Source organism: Papaver somniferum, unplaced genomic scaffold (genome assembly GCF_003573695.1).
Source record: "Papaver somniferum cultivar HN1 unplaced genomic scaffold, ASM357369v1 unplaced-scaffold_33, whole genome shotgun sequence".
Taxonomy (NCBI): Eukaryota; Viridiplantae; Streptophyta; class Magnoliopsida; order Ranunculales; family Papaveraceae; genus Papaver; species Papaver somniferum.
In genome coordinates this window covers 4,801,441-4,810,313 of record NW_020644373.1, presented here as the reverse complement: position 1 = coordinate 4,810,313, position 8,873 = coordinate 4,801,441, and the positions used below count along the sequence as shown (strand labels likewise).

General features: G+C 36.0%; 1 long non-coding RNA gene across 1 annotated transcript; it reads right to left on the bottom strand.

Moving 5' to 3' along the window:
• Positions 1-2,138: 2,138 nt before the first annotated feature.
• LOC113342098 lies at positions 2,139-4,168 on the bottom strand. The gene is made up of 2 exons (XR_003356403.1): positions 3,792-4,168; positions 2,139-3,639 (listed from the first exon to the last, which is right to left on the bottom strand). It is a non-coding gene; the product is annotated as an uncharacterized LOC113342098 (long non-coding RNA).
• Positions 4,169-8,873: the final 4,705 nt, after the last annotated feature.

Below are 8,873 nucleotides of genomic sequence, written 5' to 3'. Positions count from 1 at the left end.
ATGAAAGAATCAACATTGCGGAAATTGAAATCAAATTAAGTAAAGATAAAGAAGAAGTTATCACAAGTTTCAAGTGGGGATTAGGGTTTTCTTTGTGGAACTTAGTGGTGCAGCGGTGGCGGAAAAGAAGAGATGTGGTGTGGTGTGGTGGTGGCGGAAAGGAAGAAGATGGAAGAGAGAAATCTCGGTGAAGTGATTTAATATCTTTAGGTTATAATACCTTGATACAAGGGTGTATAGGTCAAAATAATCAAACAGTCAAAGTTAGTCTATGACCCAAACACATCGAGGGCATCTTCTGTAACCCAGACCCTATTATAGCTATAAACATGCGACCCTTTAACATATAAAGCATACCTACGGATATTTTAATTATAGTTTGTGAACTTTTCACCGAAACAGATTTGGTAAAACCATAATCGAATAGAAAACTATATGTTTGGACGACCAATCTAAGCCCGTGCAAAGCACGGACATAACATCTAGTCCATCTAATGTTTGTAATGGATAAATTACCCTTAAGTATCTCCACAAGTGTATTAACAATCGGCGGTGGGAAGTGTTACCCGACAAACAGTCGGTATTGGTATCACCAACAAAACAATACCTACCTTACTGTTGGTAAGAGAGGTGTTCGACATTGTTCACTCACAGTTTCCCCCTTTCTCCTCCTAAAGTCTCAAATCCCGCCCTAACATACACACTCTATCTTTTTCTATAAGGGTAATCCATGACAGATGTTGTGAGGAAGTTCTTCACCACATCAATGCTTATGTGGATAGCTCCGATTGTGATTTTAAATGGTTTTAACAACTTGTTTCCTGGTAATCCTCTTCCCATATTCATATTGATTCTTTGATTGTTCTCCTGAACTAGTTTAATTAGACTCCTTATATATAGGCGAAATTTTCAATGTGATTGGTTATAGAAGTTGTATCTGATCTGATTTCATTCTGCAATTTCACTGTCCAACGGGATCAAATCAATTGTCTTCGATTTTGAGCGGATTTCTTGTTATCTCTGTCAATATTGAATTCAAATTCATTCCTTGAAAAGCGCGTCACTAGTTTTGTTTTGAATAAAAGTAATATTTTGGAATGAATTAACCTATGAGATGGAACAGACAGTAGTAGTCTTTAAGTACCAAAAGGGGAAGTTTAGGTCGGCGTGGTTTTCATCATCATGACCATGTCGACTGTTTTTTTTTTCAATTTTATTTCCTCTTGTTTAAATCTTTAACAGTTGGCATGGTTTTCCATTTGCAACCACCCCAAACGAACATTCTAAATCGGCAAGATCTAACAATTTTCAATTTTCATTGATTAGTATTTCTCGTTAACTAGATCAGTACTTCTCATTTGTTTGTCGATCTGTTATTATTACTTTGCAATTTTCTGGTTTTTATGTTTTTAATTTAGAAGGCAATAATTAAGGATACTAAATTAAAAATGTCCTTTTAGTCAAAATCCAGCCCCATATAATCGTGAGTATCCCTAATTTATGAGAGTATCCCCAACTATGCCTTCTTATTACTGTATAATCTTAAGATTTTCTTTTTAAAACAATATAGTATAATCTTAAGATATGTCTAACACCTTAAAATAACATTAGATAACATGCCAAACTGATGATTCTTTAGCACCCAAAAAAACAACTCAATGGATAAGCTCGTCTCCATATATTTAATCTTTAGTTAGCCTTTTCCAAAATACAGTGAATTTATAAAGTTTTTTTTTTCCTGAAAAAAGAAGTACTATAAATGCCAAAATTAATGTGAATTTAGACACCAATTATTAGTTGGTGAGAACTTTCTTTCATGGTCTTGAGATGAATAGAGCAAGAAGCAAAAGCCAAAAACGCTGATGTTAAAGTTTAAGCTTTGCCCAAGCCAGGCATAGTCCAAAACTGTACCTTGCCCATGTAGTTTTTTATTGAAGTCCAGGCTTGCGTGCAAAGGTCATGAGCTTACGGCCGCATAAGTGAATGTGTAGATAGACATGCCCCGTACATATGGACATTTTAAAACTCAAAACCCGATGTCTTATTGCGCGACGGAGGAAGCTCTTCTTTGTGATGAGAAAATGCATTTTCATCCGTCACGTGATGTTTTATTCTTAAATTTTTTTAGTCAATCAAACTTTTTTTGAAGCATGAAATTCATTAAACTATTAAGGGACTATTACAAGAAGGTATATGATATCCCAAGATTCATCAATTACAATTAGATTGGTAAGCCATAAATTTTCAATGTCAGAATACGGGAGCATAATAACAGTCTTCGGATCAGAATTGCATCGAGGGCGGATGTTGGTGTCGAAAGTCCAAAGATCTTTGGTCAATGCTTTCCACAAAAAAAACTGTACTTTTGATGAACACAACAGTGTCCATGGAATCTCAAATGGTGGTAGAGTTGTTCGATGCAATCGATTAAAGTTGTTAGTCATGTTTTTGTATCTTGATGTTGTGTTGAGCTTCCCAAGTGATATTCGTCTACTCCTTTGATTTTCGGCTCGATCCATAACTTCAATGAATCTTTAACTTTGATCGAGTCTTGAGGTAAAATCCAGTCTTTTCCCTTGAAGGATTAAAGGGAATAGAACTAAAATGCTATTACGGAGGTAGCTAGAAGTACTCTGAAAAGCGCTTTCTAATCTCTCCCTTTAAGAGACAAGGCTAATAATGCTATTACTAAAGCTTCTAAAGTGTAACCAAAAAGCAAACGGAATTATAGACTCCAAACTAGATTACAACTGACGACAACAAGGACTAAAGATATTAAAAAATGTGCTTTATTGGATAGCACTTACAAGGATAGAACACAATAGTAGTGAGGAGTTTAATAGAAACATGTGCTAATGGCTGAAAATACGTAACTGTTGATGCAAAACCGAGGTGTTGTATCTGGGACAAAAGAGAGACCAAAGACAGTTGTGAATGCAAAAGGGTAAAAACCTAGCAAAACTATGGATAAAGAACGATGAAGCACCATCCGATAAAATGAAATAAAAGTAACTACTTCTTCTCCATGAACCAAAACAAACAACTCCTTGAAATAAGACTTTAAAATTAATTTCCTTCGACAAATAAAAACCGGGTAGTTATGAAAGACCTTATCAAACAGGATGGGTTAACTTGACCAAAAGGGCTCTTTTTACGCACATAAAGCACTAATACGTGGCAAAGCACTAATACGTGGCAAAAAACTTAAGAGTCAATTTTTTTTTCTTCTTTTCTTTGTTTCCTTCAAGGCAAAACTTTGCAACCAAGAAAAACAAGAACCATTTTCACACAGACCGATTCAACAAACACTAACACGGCCGACTTGAAACACACTTCTTCCATGGAGAATGAAAAACATCTTCTTCTCCGGCGAATGAACAGGGAAACTAAATAAATCTTTACCATCGCACTAAAACTATGAACCTTATCTTCTTAATCCAAAAAATTGAATCTTCATTAACATATCACAACCACCACGGATGAAATATACACCAACTCTAACAGCCACCGGAAAAATCATAGTCGAAACATCAAATGGAAACCTAACAAAGAACTGGAATCTCCATTTCCTAGGATGAAACTAACCGACCCAAAAATTGAACAACCCAAATGAATCAAGCTAACCCAATAGGGTGAACCCTAAAAAAAAGAGGAAATTAAACCGAAAGCATTACCACCAATTACTTAAACAAAATCAAAGAAGAAGCGTTACTCCCTGGCGGAGAAAAAAAGGAGGAAATAATCCATCATTCGCAGATTTTCTAAGCTTACCCAGTTACAAAAACACCAACCTGATTTGATCCCGTTCGGCGACCAGGCCAGCACCCCGGAGGGGAACTACTCGCGAATCATCTCCTTTCTACATCGGATTAATAGATTGTTTCTTTGGGTATTCGATTTTGTTGATATTACCGAGCTAGATCTGATTTGAAGAGAAAACCAGAAAATAAACGGGTTTAAGTGTGAGAGCGTTTTTTTCTTGAAAGCACTTTCTCGTCAAGAGATATTACTTTCGCTTTAATCAATCAAACAGAGTTGAGAATGAACAATTTTTTTCAGAATTGAATTGATAATCAAAAACCTACAACCCCAACTATTGCAAGACACCACCAATTCGATTAAAACTCAAATTGGTTGTAAATTATTTATAAAAGAAAACCCCAAAAAGTTGGTGGTCTATTAGCAGGCCATGTTTTTATTAACTATAGCCCAAAAAATTTAAGTTAAAACGAAAAACCAAAATTACCAAACAAATCTTAATTTTTTTAACTAATAACCCCACTTCTTCCTAAAAATTAAAATATGAACCTTTTTCTTTGATCCAAACTGAATTATATTTCAATTTCTTTCTAATCATTCTCTCATTGTTCTTACACATCACCTTATTATAAACCTTAATTTTTTACTCTTCCTCCAAAAAAAAACTAAACCCAACTTTTCACATTTTCTATAAACCGATGTTATTTTTCCAAATCATGATTATTAATTGAGGTTATATATATATTCTAACTATTCCTTTAAAACTTCTCCACAACAATATCAATCGAAAGACGAAATGAAATCAGTTAGGGTTTCGATTCTTTTCCTAAAATCAATTTTCTAAAATTCCATAACCATTATTATTCTACAAAAATATTCTAAGATGATTTTCTTTTTTCTCAATCATGATTACATAAAACTGGGTATTCTAAGATCATCAATTATATATGACACAAATATTACATAAATCTAATTATGAAAAAACATGATTAACTTTATTTTATTTTTTTGATTTAGGGATTTGATAATTTATTTTGGCCTATATATAAAAACTATGTATAATTTTATGGGTTATGTTTATAATCATAAGAATCCGTTTGGTTGAACTAATAACTTATTTTATGTGGCTTAAAGCATGGGCTATATTTAAGAGAAGCCTTCTTCATTGTAAGCACCATTTGAGCTATAAAAAAATCATTTTGAGCGTGCCTACAACATGAAGAGCTAAACTCCATCACTGGGACGACGGAGGAAGTTGTTTTTTCGTCTTAATTATTTTATAACTATTTGCATAAAATTTAATTGTTTTATGATATTTATTAATTATTAATTATTTTTTTTGATATCACATGCTTAGTTTTAATTAATTTTGATGCTTACAACTTACAATTAATGTTTTATGACATGTACTTTGGCAAAAAATAGAGTTGATATTTAGGTCATTTCCCTTTACTAGAAATTAAACCGTATTCAGTGAACTAGTGCTATAATATTCTACTTGTTCTTTCCCACCTTAGGAACACGGAACCTATGGAAACCTAAGTCTTAAAATTTTGACTAGAACGAGACCGATAGGGTAACGAGCTTAATAGAAAAGTTGTTCAAAAGACGTTGGTTGTTGTATTAAGCATAACTCGAAGTTCATGACAAGTACTGTAAGTTGAGCGAGCCTCTTTGTAACCCAAGGAAATGTTTTGCCAGTGAGGCCTGGGTATCAAAGCTCCATTGAGCTTCCCTTGTCTCTATTTAACTTACTTTAATTCAGATTGGTTCTAGAGAGGTTTGCTGAAATTGTAACGAATTGCTTTTCGGAAGAATAAAAGCTGGTCTAGAAACAATCTAAAGGGCCATTATGATTTTCGTTTGTTAGATTCAATAGGTTTGTTTTGGTCGAGTCAGCCTTGTTTGTGCCTATGTAGAATTCCCTTGCAGTTAGGATGTCGAACTGGTATGACAATAGCCAATATAATGAATATCCAACTGAACAATATGGACATTACTCTTTTTATGACCATAATGTGAATAGTGGTTGGGAACGCCAAGGTTATGGATCATACCATGGTGATCCTAATTACTATCCACACGCGCATCGGTCATTCGAGCAAGTATACTATAGCACTAGTTCCTCGTCTTTGGAGGATACAATCAAACTATTGAAAAGTAGTCATGTTTGTATCGTCTATTTTATAGACGCGGGGCCTGCAAATCAAGCCCGCGAAGGAAGATTCAAGAAGTTTCCAGATTACTTGATGCCCAAGTTGCTTGCATATCAAGTTTGTATCATAATTAGGATTACATAAATTATATAAATACATGTATCCTAAACCCTAAGAGGATATGAAATCCTAGGTTAGCTAACCACAATTATTGTAAACATCATATCAATACAATATCTCCCCTACGGGATTCCTCTGTGGATGTAGGCATCACTTGCCGAACCACGTTAAATTCTTTGTCTTCTTTGTTTTCCTCCAATTCGTTTTTAACCTAATTATTAATAATTATCATCAAATCATTGTGTTTGTGCCTCAAAATAATTTTGGGTACACATATTGGCCGACTAAGGGGATTCGTGACAATCATGTCTTACCATCGAGAAAAGTTATGGAAGAAATCATGCACGGATTCCAGCAAAAATCAACAAAAAAAAAAGGTTAGGGTTCAGAAAAACTGTTACGATGGTTGAAGAAACCGTTACGAAGGTTGAAGAAACTGTTGAGAAATAGAAGCAGACACCGTGGCGAAAACAGTAGCAGAAGTGTTGCGAAATCCATTGAACAGTAACAGTGACGATTGCAGACAGCGTGGCCAAAGCTTCTCCCTTGTACAACCACATAGGTTCAGCCTCTCGTACAACTTCGAATCCGACCAATCTGATACGTCAGATTCACAAGATCAAATTCGTACGATTTTTCCAGCCTCCGATCCAGCAGATCCGGTTCAGTCAATCCGGTTTGGTTCAACTCCAACCACTCAGCTTCGGTCCAACTCGGTCCAGACAGTTCAGGTATGACAAAAAGACACATCAGCATACACGTCAGCAATGCCAATTAGTCAGCAGCACCACCACATCAAGATTACTGCCACGTGTCACTACCACGTCAGCGCGATTCATTGCCACATCGCAATCTTCCACGCCCGCAGGATCCAGTCATTGATTTTCTGGATTGGGGTATTTTTCCACGTCAACACCTTGACTTATGCTACGTCAACACACCTTCCCCGTCAGCAGTGCTGCATCATCCCTCTTATCCAGTCAGCACTGCCACGTATGCAATAGCATGCGTGCTTCATTCAAATCTTGTTTCGTCAATAACTTCTTCATTTTAAGTCCGAATTGAGTGATTTTTGGCTCGTTAGAGTCCTCTTTCAATTCCCTACAACATGGAAGCAAAATTTCCAGTGTTCGAGAAACTTTTATGTGCACTTGGAGCAGAAAATGATCGAGTTCGAGGTTCGTGTATAGCGACAAGATCGAGTTCAAGATGAGGATTGCTTAGACCCTTCAATATTTAGCCTTGCATCACTTCGCAAGCACCTAAAGCCTCACCTTGCACATGAGAACTTCAGTCTTTCCTTTATCGCAAGTATAAAATCTCGTCTTACACACGAGTATGGAAGATTTGCACCAATGCAAGCATAAAGTCTCGTCTCGACCACGAGCCCAATGCCCGATATTGTTTCAAAAACTCGTACTCAACCCAAGCTACAACCAGCCTACCCGAGAAGCGAACGCTACAACCTTGTCACGTTGTGACCAAAAAGCCTTGCCCCAGCCGCAAGCATACTGTATTCGACTCAAGACTCGACTAGCTCTCGAGCATCACAAGTCCACTACGTGGAAAAAAGTCTCGCCTAGCACGTGAACAATTTTTTTGCAAGTAATTACAGTTGGGGGCGTATTTGTAATATGTTTACTCACGCTTGGGGGCGAGTTACGTCATCAACGGTCCACACAAAAGGAAGAACAAACTTGTTGGAGGTTAAGAGGGGGAGATGTTTGTACCATCTATTTTATAAACGGGAGGCCCGCAAATCAAGCCCGCGAAGGAAGATTCAAGAAGTTTCCAGATTACTTGATGCAAGTTGCTTGCATATCAAGTTTGTATCAGAATTACAGTTACATACATAAATTATATAAATACATGTATCCTAAACCCAAAGAGGATATGAAATCCTAGGTTATCTAACCACAATTATTGTAAACCTCATATCAATACAATATCTCCCCTACGGGATTCCTCCGTGGATATAGGCATCACTTGCCGAACCACGTTAAATTCTTTGTCTTCTTTGTTTTCCTCCGATTCGTTTTTACCCTAATTTTCAATAATCATCATCAAATCATCGTGTTTGAGCCTAAAAGTAATTTTGGGTACAAACAAGTCCTTTTTATGATCCCTCTATCCCTATTACTCCTCTAGAAGAGTCCCTTAGGGAGTTAGCTAAGATGAATAGCGTATTTATGGACGAAATAACTGCAACAATGAGTGAGCCTTCTTTAGAAGATACCCTCAAGCAGACAGTTGAGACGTACAAAAGAATTGCTCGAAGTAATCTGAATTTCCAACACAATGTTCCCAGTTTCATCCTTGAAAATGAGGATAGTTACTATTCACCTAATCAAGATGATGAGGTTAGAGATGGATACACTACTTTAGATAAGGTTCAACTATTTTCATGTTATTATAATGATTATGATGAGGATAGTGTTGATGAAGAGTCATACATATGTGGGCATAGTGATCAGGAAATGTTTACTCCAGTTGAGTTTCATAATAATAGTATTATTTTTGGTTCAAATCCCGATAATTTTAATGATTATTCACCTATTCAAAAGCACGAGGATTTGACTAGAGATACCACTGTTTTAGACGATGTAGTTCATGATCTTTTAGCCTGCAGTGCGTTGGATAATCCCATTATTTGTTGTGCCTATCAGTGAATCAGAGGAAGTAACTATAATTAACACCTTAGTTGATGAGCCTTTACTAGAAACTTTCTCTGATGATCCTTTATATGATTGTGATGATAGTTTAGAGGAAAGAGTTTACCTTGAGAATATTGTTTTAGATACTAACGATTTAAGTACATTAGTCTTAGAAAAAGAAGAT